Source organism: Lontra canadensis, unplaced genomic scaffold (assembly GCF_010015895.1).
Source record: "Lontra canadensis isolate GAN:19392208 unplaced genomic scaffold, GSC_riverotter_1.0 scaffold15, whole genome shotgun sequence".
NCBI lineage: Eukaryota > Metazoa > Chordata > Mammalia > Carnivora > Mustelidae > Lontra > Lontra canadensis.
This window is the reverse complement of record NW_022631009.1, coordinates 24,086,900-24,100,228: the sequence shown is the minus strand read 5'-3', so window position 1 is coordinate 24,100,228 and position 13,329 is coordinate 24,086,900. Positions and strand designations below refer to the sequence as shown.

Below are 13,329 nucleotides of genomic sequence, written 5' to 3'. Positions count from 1 at the left end.
TGCGCCAAAAGAGTGAGAGTTATGATTTTTTCCTTTTGTGTTTTTCTGTACCTTTAAATAAATAAAATTAAAAATAAAGCCCAGTCACTGCATTCTGGGAATATTTGTGCGGAGTAGTCATGTTCTAAGGTCACGGAGATAGGGTTTCCCCGTCTCAGAAAGCCTGTCAGCACAAACGCACTGACTCCTGTGGCTTCGACTATTGCCTCTGCCAAGCCCGGGACCCTGATTGCCCATCTTCTGTTGGAGGTGAGGAGTCCTTTCATGGTTCCTCTTGAACTTTAGGACAACTTAGGTGTCCTGAAGTACTTAAGGAGTCCTTTTTCGGAAGGGAGTTACTGAAATTGTGCTGATATTTTCCAGAGGTGGACCCTAAACTCCAGATGACAAGTGCTTCCGCGGGGAGAGGGTGGTTCCGAGTCCTTGGTGAAAGGGATCTGGAGTTTGGTGCCTCTCCTTTTCTCCTAAAAACAGACAGGTGGTTCAGACCACGGAGGGTTTCTATTTTTGGCGGGAGAAGAAACACGGAGCTCCACCACTGCGGGACATCCTTAACAACAGCAGGCCAACTGAGGGAAAATGGACATGGATCATATTTTAAAACAGTGTTATGGATGTTGTTCCCAGACCACAGCCCAGCAGGGACATTTTATCCGGTCCTCAGTGCAGGTCTGCCCCCTATGGGCCAGATTCTCGATTTATTAGTTTCATCAAGTCTGGTAAGGCTCAGAAGATGCGTCTTTAAAAAATTTTTTTATTTTTAAATTTATTTTATTATTTTAAAAATATTTTATTTATTTATTTGTGTGTGTGTGTGTGAGAGAGAGAGAGAGAGAAAGCGTACAAGCAGGGGGAACAGCAGAGGGAGAGGGAGAAGCCGGCTTCCTGCTGAGCAGGGAGCCTGACTTGGGACTCCATTCCAGGACTCTGGGATCATGACCTGAGCCTCAGGCAGCTGCTTAATGGACTGATCCACCCAGGTGTTCCTTTACTTATTTTTGACCATGGGTCTTTTTAAATCCCTAATCTCTCAGAGCAAAATTTGTGTCTTTCTTCTCCACTCTAACTAGCTGTAGCTCTGTAAAGAGTTCTTCAGGACCTCCTTCATCTGCTGGGTCCTTCAGGCCTCAGGGACGGAAGAGTTGGACTCAGAATGTGACTGGATGACTCAACAGCTGACCCGAAAGTACAATAAGAATTTTTAAACCATAGAAGGGGAAGTTTAGGCAAATTTCTTTCCTTACTCTCTGTCTGGGAGAAGTGTATGTTTCTAGCGCAAGTACTGACACACAGATGAGCAGTTTCCATTTTGGTCATGTTATAACCCAAGATGAGCCAATGTGGGGCATCCCGTGTTGAATTTCACTAGGCTGTGAAGAGCCTAATGTACAGATTCTGCCTGTAGATGTCTGTATTTTGATGTTTGGGATTCACCAGAGTCAGACACTTCGTGTAAAGGACTGATTATTATAGTTCCTTAAGAAATAATCCACGTTTTACCAACTCTGCTCCTGTGTGATGACCAGGAGCTCTGGGCCTGTTGGCCACACAGGGAGCACAGTGCAGGCGGGCGCTTTCATTTTGCGAAAATACTCCTGCGATTTGACACTCCCTTGAAACGGGTCATTTTGGGTCTGCGTAGGACATGAAACTTGGTGGTGGTGAAACACGTTTAAGGCAAAGCAGAAGAATGCCAAAGGAGAAAACCGATCTAGTTTTGTGGCAGGAAGTTCTCTTTTATATTGACAGAACTTAGCAGAGAATTCACACTTACTGAGCACTTACTATGTGCCAGGTGCCATGCTAAATGCTTTCCATGGATTATTTCACTGGTTTCCTCCCACCAGTTCTGTGAGGTCGGTGTTCTTACAATCTCTTTTCCACTGGTGGGGAAGAGGCACAGGGAGGATAAGTGACTTGCAGAACATCCTGTGCCCTGAAGTTGTAGGGTCAGGACTCAGATCCAGGCAGTCTGACTCCAGGTCTGTGCTCAACCCTGCTGACCATCAGGGGCAAAGGCAATGAGGGGCCTGGGGCTCCTTCACTGGGGACACAGTGCTGAGCTTCCCTAGCATACATACCCATGCCTTTCCAGGTGGGGTCATGCAAATCCCTTCCTTCTTAGTCTCTGGGTTTTTTCACTAGACCTGGGATATTTCAGAATAAATTTGTGCTGGTAATTAGATTAAATATGCAGTGTTCTTCCATAAAAGCTGAGTGCAGAGAAGCCCTGGTAGTCTCGAGTATACAATAAGCAGTGAAAGGAAACCAAGGCCAGAGAGAAGGGACTTGGAAGGCGTTTGCTGGGTCTTTCTTAGCATCAGATGTTGAGGTGGAAGATGATTGTAATATGCTATGCCTCAATCTACTGGGAAAAATCTTGTTTGACCCCCATCCCTCAATAAAAAAAAGTAAAAAAAAAAAAAGCATTACATTCTTTGAGAGCAAATCTTTTATAATTTTCCCTACACGTCTTGTGAATGTCAATTAAAAACAATCTTTGGGGCATGGGTTAAGTGTCTGACTCTCGGTTTCGGGTCAGATCATGATCTCATGGATTGTGAGATCGAGCGGGACGTCAGGCTTCCCGCTCAGAGGGGCATCTGCTTGAAGATTCTCTCCCTCTGCTGCTCCCTCTTAAATAAATAAATCTTAAAAAAGAATCTTTAATATAAGAACTTACAATGGCTCCTAAGTTACGTATAATTTCGCTATTGACTTAAAATTGTTTTCAGTCAACTTTCTAGAGTCCTGATTTCTACTTGGTATTATTAGTTAAGTGGCACTCTTTGCAGTGGAAGATGATGCCCGTGACTGACTTTGGGGAGAGCCACGTGCTCTGAGATGCTTCTCCTATTGGGAAGGATTTGCACCATTTCTATCCGGAGGTTGCAATTCTTTCCCATGGAAGGAAAGTAGCTTATGATGGGACTCAAACCTTAACACCAGCATTGACACCAGGTTGTTTCCAGGGACTAAGAAAAACACTAATGATAATATATTCTGAACCCTAAATGAAATAATTATTTTAGAATGATTACATCATGAAAAAGACTCATAAAAGTGTTTAATCCTAGAAAGGACATTAACAATTACCTACTGTAAGCTCATATTTTTATACCTGCAGTGAGAGCTTTTAAAAAATAACTTTTCTTTTTTTTTCAAACAGACAAGGACAGTAAGCCCAAAGAGGAATGTGATGTGCCCAAGATCTACTGCTACTAGCAGATATTGGTCCTGACTGCACACTGGAATAACTGGTTTTTTAAAAATGCTGATGCTCGGGCCACACAGCAGATGGACTAATCAGAATTTTGGGGCCTTGGGCCTGGGTACTAGCACTTTTTAAAGCTGCCATGTGACTCACTCTGAAGCCAGAGTTGAGAACCACTGAGCTAGACAAGAACCTGGGGTCATCACATCCATCGTAGTCTCTCATTCCTCATCCCTGGGACCATGGCAGACTTGACTAGTGGATTATGGAATGCTTTCCTGTTGTGCCTAACCTGGCCTCCTCCCCATATTGTTCCTGGAAGCTACCACCTGTCCATCAGCACTGGGTGACAATTTGAAACATAGCTACAACTGGTCACTCACTGTACCTTGCTTCCTCTAGACAAAATTATAGAAAATATCTGAAAGTATTTTTCTGGTAAAACTGATAGTCTGGGGTATTCATCTCAGTCCATTAGGGCTCTCTACTGGGGAAAACCGGGGGGTGAAAAGCCCCGGATTACTCAACGAGGTTCTGTTCTAGCTCATTCTGCGGAGAACAGCTTCTCCTTTCCCTCTACACACAGACATAGTTGGGTTGATCTAGGTTTGCATCCTAATCTGCTATTGACAACCCATGTGACTTTGGGCAAGTTCACTGTGCCTCAGTTTCCTCAACCGTAAGGAAGAATAATGAAACTATCTCATGGGTTCATTCTTCTTGCCTTTCTTTTGGTATTGATCTCTAGCAAACTGAAACCTTGTCTGTCTGAATCCTCTTGGCTCCCTGATAACAACTTGTTCTAATGAACAAATTTTTTTTAAAGATTTTATTTATTTGACAGAGAGAGCAAGAGAGGGAGCGGGAGGGAGAGAGAGAGAGCGAGCATGTGTACAAGTAGGGGGAACAGCAGGCAGAGGGAGAGGGAGAAGCAGGCTCCCCTCTGAGCACGGAGCCTCGTGTGAGGCTTGATCCCAAGACCCTGGGATCATGACTTGAGTCAAAGGCAGACACCCAACCCACAGAGTCACCCAGGTGCCCTAATGAACAAATACTTGATAGAAAGGGTTTGGTCCTTAGGCCTTACTCACTAGTATTGAGTGCTTATAATGGCCTTCTGAAGACCGTGACTACGTTTCAACACATTTTTTCCTTGGGTACTTTGTACTTCCCTATCCAGAGATAAGCTTTGAAGTTTCCTAACAATCTGGATTTTATTAGAATCAATTCTATTCAAAACTGAGAGCAAAGTGTGTAGACTGCTGACCTGGATGCAGCAAAGAGTCCAGTGGCCTGGGTCACCACTCAGGGCCATGAGACTATGTCATGCATGGAAATCGCCTTGTTTCTAGTTGGAACCAGACTTTCAGATCCAATCCCCCAGAGCTCTGATCCCTATTGTTTTTTGATTGAAACGTAAGTTCCTTCCAGGCTCTCATCTCAATACTGCTCCATTCTTCTTACCCATCTCTTGCCATCCCCTGTTCCCCCATCTTCTGTCTTGGCCAAGTTTGTTCACCATGCCTGTTCTATGGTGAACTCCACAAGCCCTCCCTCCACTTTAACTGAACATGGCTTTCTTGGGAATGCCTCCTTGAAGTCCTTTCATTCTCAGAGTGTGGGATGCCATTCTTCACCCCCTGAGTTCAACAGGTGAGGATGAGTGGTCCTCCTGGAGGGAGGAGAAAGAGTAATTGTGAACAGTAGCACTACACATATTCTTGTCACTCAGAGAGAGTGTTTGTCAGCCTTCTCTCTCAACTGCTTCTTCCTGTTAGCTCAATTTCTATTCTAAGGGGTACAAGGGACAGGTTTCCTAATTCAATCCTACTTGCCTGGGCAGCTCCAGATCTTACCACTCTATTCTTCCACATTCATTACAGAAAAGCCAAATCAACTTACTTGTCATTCTTTTAAAATATTAAGACAGCTTAAGAATCATCTTCTATAAGGAGGAAGAACCTTCTCTCCCAACCTGATTTAGATGCCTATTCCCTGTAAGGACCCTGTTTATGGTTGACTTCTTTCCCCCACTGACTGAAAGCTCTAAGAGGATGCAGGTATTGTCTTTTTGAAACCCCGTCTCTCTGACCCCAAAATCTGGGTGCTTCCCCACAAGCACCTTACCTCTCAGTGTATGGATGGTACAATACTGGGCCCATAAGTTCTTTTAAGAGGAACAATATTCAATGCCATTTTCTAGTTAGAAGGAAACGTGATTAAATCCAACTCTCATTTTATATATGGGCCCAAAGACACAGTGGCTTACCCATAGCACCCCAGGAAGTTAGTGGCACAGCTGTCCCAGACAGTTCCCCCTAAACCACTGAGAGATCATTCAAGACTTTAGAGCTCGAAATCTAAGCTTCAAGATGAATATGCTAAACACACAGATAATTGTAACACAAGGTATTATATGAGAAGTAGAAAGTTTGAAAGCAGATGAAAGGGGGAAGAATCACATCTTCAGGTCAGGTGGCATGTGTGTAGGGAGGGTACAAAGGATTTGTATAACAGTTCTCAACCTTTTTGGTCTCAAGACCGTTTTACACTCTTAAAAATTATGTGAGCCCCAAAGAGCTTGGTTATTGCAGTTCTATTGATATTTACCATATTAGAAATTAAAACAGAGAACATTAAAGACTATTAAAAATAATAAATACATTACATGTTGTCACATTTTCATGAAAATGATTATTTTCCAAAACAAAGGTAGTGAGAAGAGTGGCATTTTATGTTTCTGTCAATCTTTTTAATCTACGACTTAATACAAGACACCTGGATTCTCGTATTACTGCTGTATTCGCTCTTGGAGTCTTGTTTTGGGTGAAGCCTTAGAAGAAAATTCAGCCTCATGCAGACATGTAGTTGGAAAAGGGAAGAGTATTTTAATAGTTTTTTCAGAGAACTATGGATCTTCTTCAATACTACATCAAAACTTGAAAAGTGCTAGTTCCTTAAAAGTTAATTGCACTGTGGAAACTGAAATCGTACCAATGAATATTTTGTACTCTGTTACATTAAAATCCATCGGTCTATTTTGCATTTTATTTTATTTTGTTTTACTTTATTTTAAAAGATTTTATTTATTTATTTGATAGAGAGAGATCACAAATAGGCAGAGAGGCAGGCAGAGAGAAAGGAGGAAGCAGGCTCCCTGCTGAGCAGAGAGCCGGATGCGGGGCTCGATCCCAGGACCCTGGGATCCCAGGACCCTGGGATCATGACCTGAGCCAAAGGCAGAGGCTGAACCCACTGAGCCACCAAGGCGCCCCTATTTTGCATTTTAAATGCATAGTTTTGTAATATCATGCATTGGTTGTTTAGCAATGCTGATTTGCTGAATTATACAGATCTTCCAAATATTTTCACACTGCATTATATAATAGGATAGAAAAAAAAATCACTTGTTCATATCACCACTAGGCTTGCCAGGAAAGTCTTAAGTATTGGGGAGGATGTCATACTCACAGTGGTTGATACATTTTCCCAAATCCTTATTTTTGCTTGAAGACTTGAATTTTATCACTGGCAAAAACAATGTCAGTTATTTTCCTGGATATGACTCACTCAGTTAATTTCTGCAAAAATGGATGCCAAATATTCAAGTCTGAATACGTAGTTTGTTGTTCTTTCACGCAAAAATGAATTCCATAAAAAGAGTGGTCTGTTTGGCTCGCAACTCAATTGCACGAGTGCTTTTTGCATACTACCCATTTAGCCACACAGCATACGAAAAAGATCTGTTCGTAAAAGCCCCGATCAATCAAGTTAGCAATTTTTACTGTCTTTTTCAAGGACATTCTTTTTTTTTTTTTTTTTTTTTTTTTTAGATTTTTATTTATTGATTTGACAGACAGAGATCACAAGTAGACAGAGAGGCAGGCAGAGAGAGAGAGAGGGAAGCAGGCTCCCTGCTGAGCAGAGAGCCTGATGCGGGACTCGATCCCAGGACCCTGAGATCATGACCTGAGCCGAAGGCAGCGGCTTAACCCACTGAGCCACCCAGGCGCCCCAAGGACATTCTTAAGTAAAACTGGTTTTCATACTGCCACATGCCCATGCCATTACTTTGAATCATGTTCAGAAAGGTGCCAGCAGGTTGACCCACATTTGCTCTGTAGTATGAATGTCCACAGTGAAAAAGGAAGTTGATGTTTTAGCGTTATGCAAATAGGTTTGACCATGTGGACCTTCTTTTGTGGGGACTCCCCTGAGAGTGGACAACACTCTGACAATTATACAAGGTACAGGCTTTGACAAATGAGTCAGATTTTGATTGGCTAAGATGAGGGAGAGTCGGAACATCAAGAAGGCAGTAAAACGTGAGGTATATCTAAGGAACAATGGGTAGGATATACATCTGGTTGAAAGAGGAGGGAAGCAGAGGCAGATAAGCTGAAATACTGGGAAAGGCCCAGATGCCGTCATGACGATCAATTAGGTTTAAACCACACAGGAAGAGGAGACTAGGGTGAGTGGTTTTTTGGTTTTGTTTTTGAAAGCTTTAGTTTTCAAGTTATATAAAAATAAAGCTGGCCATGTTTACATTTACTAGTTATAAAATGAAAGTGAGAACATAGGTGCTTTTCTTATAAGTAATGTTTAGGGAATGAAAAAATAAACATTGTGGTCAAATGCTTTGTTGTACCAAACATGATGGACTCTTTGATTTAGACAGCATTATTTTCAGAAGGAAGAAGAATGAGAACATTTATTAAGCATTTATTGTGAACTAAAAACTATGCCAGTCACTTTTCATATAATGTAATCCTTACACAAGCTTATAAAAGAGATATTACCATTCATACAAATGAGGCAAATGAAGCCCAAAAAGTTAAGTGACTTTGAAGGGACATGACTGAACTCTGATTTGGTAACATTTCATATTGTCATCTATTGTCTCATGGCATTTGGGGAAAGTCTGAAAACAAATTTAATTACCAACCATATATCCAAGCAACCTTTTAAAACAGGGCACAAAATACTGCCACAAACTCAAATAAATATATTAAATCTCTAAAAAGAGATCACATATTTTGATTTTTTTGTTCCCTTCAAGGACAATTTTAAACAATACGTGAAGCTGATTACTAGTAGTGTGTTGACTGACAGAATTTTGTTCGACATAAAAAGTGAAGGGTGCCTGCCTGGCTCAGCTGGTAGAGCATGTGACTCTTGATCTCTGGGTTGCCAGTTTGAGCCCCAGGTTGGATGCAGAAATTACTTAAAAATACAATCTTAAAAAAATAAAAAAGTAACAGCTGAGAAAAGTCAGCATTTGAGAGTTACTTCTAAGCTCATCGCAGTACTTATTGGATATAAACACCTTTTTATTCCATATTTTAAAATATCAGATCATGAAGAAAAGGAGGGAAAGCAATTCAAAATCATAGTCTGATGCCATCTTCTTTGACCCAAGAGAATAAAGGTGCCAAGTTTACTAACATCAACATACGGGGTCTGGCTGTACACCACCATATCCACATGGCTCGTTCTTTTTTTTTTTTTTTTTAAATTTTTATTTATTTGACAGAGATAGATAACAAGTAGGCAGAGAGGCAGGCAGAGAGAGAGGAAGGGAAGCAGGCTCCCTGCTGAGCAGAGAGCCCAATGTGGGGCTCGATCCCAGGACCCTGAGATCATGACCTAAACTGAAGGCAGAGGCTTAACCCACTGAGCCACCCAGACGCCCCCACGTGGCTCGTTCTTCCGGCACTTGGACCTGCTCCTTTGAATACCAATGCTCCAGAAGCTCCCTGAACAGTGTACCTGTGTCTGTGGCCTGCATGAGGAGGCACTTTGGAACTAGTCCCCTGGTAAGCAGCACGCAGAAACCTGGAAGTGGTGGAGATTACTCATAACCTGGAGCCCAGGAGAACATGAAGACAGTGCCATTTCCTCTGTGGCAGACAGCTGCCCAAGAATATCTTTCCTCCCTCCTTTGAATCACCCTCCTCTGGGAATCCCAGCACTCCCATCAGGGATCTGACCCCCATGGTTTCCTGACTCTCCACCTGTACCTCCAGGGACCACAGTGATTCCTATACCAATGAGCATTATGGCAACTGCTTCAAATGGCTTAGTATCCACTGCGTCTACGGTGGGAAAGCATTTGGGAATAAGAAAGAATCATCCAGGCTTAAAGACTAAGGAAACTGATGAGATTTGTGGTCTTACTACTACAACTTTTGTTGGTAACATTTCTGAGAAAGCTTCAGACATGCCTTATAAGATAACCCCTTGCTAAATGTGGCTTGGTTTTGAGCTGGAAGAATACAAGGTGTATCTGGAGAACTTCAAGCCTTATAAGGAGCCTGAACCTAACCCTGTGCACTCAGGTTATGGTACAACCTGCAGATTGGAGAGCAGAAGCTACTTGTTAAAGTTAATGCAAGGACAAAGGCACAACTGGGTAAATGAAAAGCAAAGAAGAAAGCTTCTTGTGGGAATGCCAGGCTAGGAACTGTCACTAATGATAAGAAGCCTCAGATGAAGAAACAAAAGAGATCAGATGATCAAAGGGGATTTTGAAGTTTCAATACACTCCAGTGAACTCAATGCCCTCTCACAAAAATTTGACTGACCCCAGGAAGATGAAGAAAAGGGGAGGACAGTTTCCACACACTTCCAGTGCTCCACTGATTGATTATTTTCTTACCACAAAGGAGGAAGGGGGATATAATCCCTATAAAAATAGAAGAACACAAAGGAGACCTGATATCCCGAGAAAGCAGCATATTCAGAAAAACACAAACAAGAAACTGGGAGAAAGGCAACAAGGAAATGGCAAAAGACAGACAGGAAATTGAGACAGAGAGAAAACAGAACAGATGTAAATGGGAACAAGAAAGGTGAGAATGGGAATGAGAAAGGGGGAGAGTGTGAACGAAAGAAGGAATGGCATCAGGAAGGACAATGGGACAGGGATCGTGACTGATTAGGAAAGGAGCTCAGATAGGAATAAGACTGAGAGGAAAGAGCAGAGATCATGAAAGGGAATGAGGATGAGAAAGAATGTGAATGGGGGGAGTGCAGAGAAGACAAGAAGCAGGACTATGAAGAGGGTGAAAAAGATGCAGATGAACAAACAAAATCTGAATGAAAACTCTGAGAGAATGAAGCTTCTTACCAAGAGCGCCTTCAGAACTGGGAAAGCAGAGACCGGAAGAAAACCTGGGAGTAGGAGAAAGAGACTGAAAGAGAAGAGAGAAGAGAAATGGCAAAAGAGGCTAAATGACTAAAATAATTCTTAGAAGTTATGACAATATAGATGATGCCAAATCTCACAGAGGATGTGTTCTTCAGAAAAGGGTGCGTGATAGGGAAAAGGAAATGGAAGCAGATGTATAGGACCAAGGAGAGAGAAGGAAGAATTAGAGATCAGGTAGCACCTGCTGGATCCAGATGCAGAGGTTGCAACAAAAGGCTGAGAGGACATGGAAAAGTACATGTAAAGCAAGAACCAGAACCAAAGGATAAGGAAGAAGAAAAGCAAGAAAAAGAAGAAAAATGAGAGGAACCCAAGAAAGAGGAAGAGCCAGAGCAAAGGCCTGTCTCAAACCAACTGAGGCCATCAGCTCTGTCCCATCTGTCTCCTTGGCCAGTGGCAATGTGGCCCTCAACACTCTTGGGGAGGAGCCTCCCTGTGGTATCATTATTCCTCATGAAAATTCTCCAGACCAACAACAGCCTGAAGAGCACAGACCAAAAACAGCAATTAAGTCTTAAGTAGGGTGCCTGCAATAGTCCTGGTCAGCCTCGTTCTGTGAAGGGAAAGAAACTTTCGGTAGATAGTGTTTTTAACTAATCTGAGGATGAAGACCGGATGATATACCAGGAAAAAGGAAAATGGTTCCCCTGGATCACTGTGAGGATGATAAAAATGCTACCAAAGGCCCTGCAAACACTGAAGAGAAGCATAAACACGTTAAGAGTCTCATTATCTCTTCAGACAAACCCAAGTTTTTTGGTTATCTCCTGGATTGGTCTATTATGGATTCTCTACTGTCAGAATGACAGATTAGACCATGGATTAATAAGAAGATCACAGAATACACAGGTGAAAAGGAGGTATATTAGTTGATTTCATTTGTTCTAAGGTTATCGCTTATAGATCACTTCAAATTATTTTAGATGATATTGCCATGGTACTGATAAAGAAGCAGAAGTTCTTATAGTCAAAATGTGGAGATTATTGACATATGAAACAGAAAAAAATGGTCCTGTGAAATAAAACTCCTTATACATTTGGAAGAAAAATACCAATGCTCTTTTATAAATGCATGTACACACACACTTACACCAATGGCATGTTTCTCCTCTCCAATGTAAATAAATTCTCTGTTCAATTGGATCGTCTGAAACTCTTTCATTGACATTTTAAAAGAAATCACCAAAATTATTTCAAACTAATCCCCATATGAATATTTTACTACAAAAATAAAAAACTAAATACAGAATAAAGCTACTTATTGTTTATTCATTTCTAGGCAGGATAAGGGTCTGAGAGTATAATACAGTTCAAAGAAAGTAGCTACCTAGTTGACAAAAAATAGATAATTGCTAATGTAGAAAATTATTATAAATATTAAAAACAAATAGGCAAAACATCTAGGAAGTTTTATAGACTTTACATTTTAAAATTATAGTTCATCAGAAACTATGTTTTTCTTCTGTATTGTTATTAAAATGGTTGGGTTTTTGCTTAAATTTCAACGTAATAATTTATCCATTGGTATTTTTATTATTTAAAAAAATATTTTATTTATTTATTTGACAGAGAGAGAGAGAGCACAAATAGGCAGACAGGCAGGCAGAGGGAAAGGGAGAAGCAGGCTCCCCACTGAGCAGGGAGCCCAACATGGGATTTGATCCCAGGACCCTGGGATCATGACCAGAGCGGAAGGCAGTTGCCCAACCAACTGAGCCACACTGGCGCCCTCCATTGGTATTTCAACATAATATTCTTTCTACATTTTGGATTAAAAATTGTACAATATTAAAAAGCTTATAAAGTAAATTGCCAACAAAAATGTGAACTCATATGTACATTTCCGACATTGGGGAATTATGTGACAGAATGCCAAACATGAGCAATGTATCCAAGATATAGAACAGTAATGAAATAATAAAAGAGAAAAAAAAATTTCAAATTAATGATTTAGTAAATTTGCTCATTTGAATAAAAAGAAAACATCATTGTTGTGACTAATGATATCTCAATCAAATCCCCTTGTTTCTCATACAATTACACAGAGATAAGATTTTAGGGAGTAAAAAATGTTTATTCAAAGATAAAATCTGTAAACATTGTCAATATAAAAATGTAAGCATCTGCCACTGTTGAGTTCACTATGGGTTTTGCTGCAATGCTAGACTTACTAGCACATGTGTCACGGCTAGGAAAAGGATTTTAATGGCCGATCTTTCTCCTTACTTGAGTAAGGTGACTGGAATGGATTCAGCATAAGACTAAGCAATCACAACTCTGCTTCAGTTACTCCCTTTCAGCATGCCTTGTGTCGTACATTTGAACTATGTCTTAGACACACACAATAAAGCACTTATGGCAGATTGGAAAGCCTCCAGAGTTTCTTCATGGTGCTGGGAACTGGTAATTTTGAGGTAACTGATTTGCTGAATGTGCTGCTATTATAGGGTTCCTCCAGTCTCAGAGATGTCAAGGAGGAGCACAACAGATTACCTGTTGGTTCCACTATGTTTTATTTCTTCTTTCATGCTCTCATCTGACAAACAATATGTCAGCCTGATCCCACCGGAAAATCAACAGGCTGCCTGAGCAAATATCTCAGTTGCTGTTCACTTGATGGAATTTTAGGCACCGGAGGCTAGAGAAGTACTTGGAAAAAATCCAATAATGATTTATCTGTATTAGGATTTTTCCTTGTGATTATAGGTACATCAAAAAAAAAATTTATATATAAATGAATATTTACTAAAATAGCAAACTACCCTTTGATTATCTAAATGATCAAAAGGAGAAGAAATGAGCTAAAATAAGAATATATACTTATCATTACTGTGGGTAATATAATTTGGAGTTCTGAGGTAAGGTCAATATAGGCAGTCTTTTCATTTACAATGAACCTGTG

At 40.9% G+C, this 13,329-nt stretch overlaps 2 pseudogenes; both read left to right on the top strand.

Annotated features, from left to right (window-relative positions):
* The first annotated feature begins 8,917 nt into the window (after positions 1-8,917).
* LOC116868384 lies at positions 8,918-10,090 on the top strand (annotated as a pseudogene).
* Positions 10,091-10,462: 372 nt separating this feature from the next.
* LOC116868383 lies at positions 10,463-11,461 on the top strand (annotated as a pseudogene).
* The last annotated feature ends 1,868 nt before the right edge of the window (positions 11,462-13,329 follow it).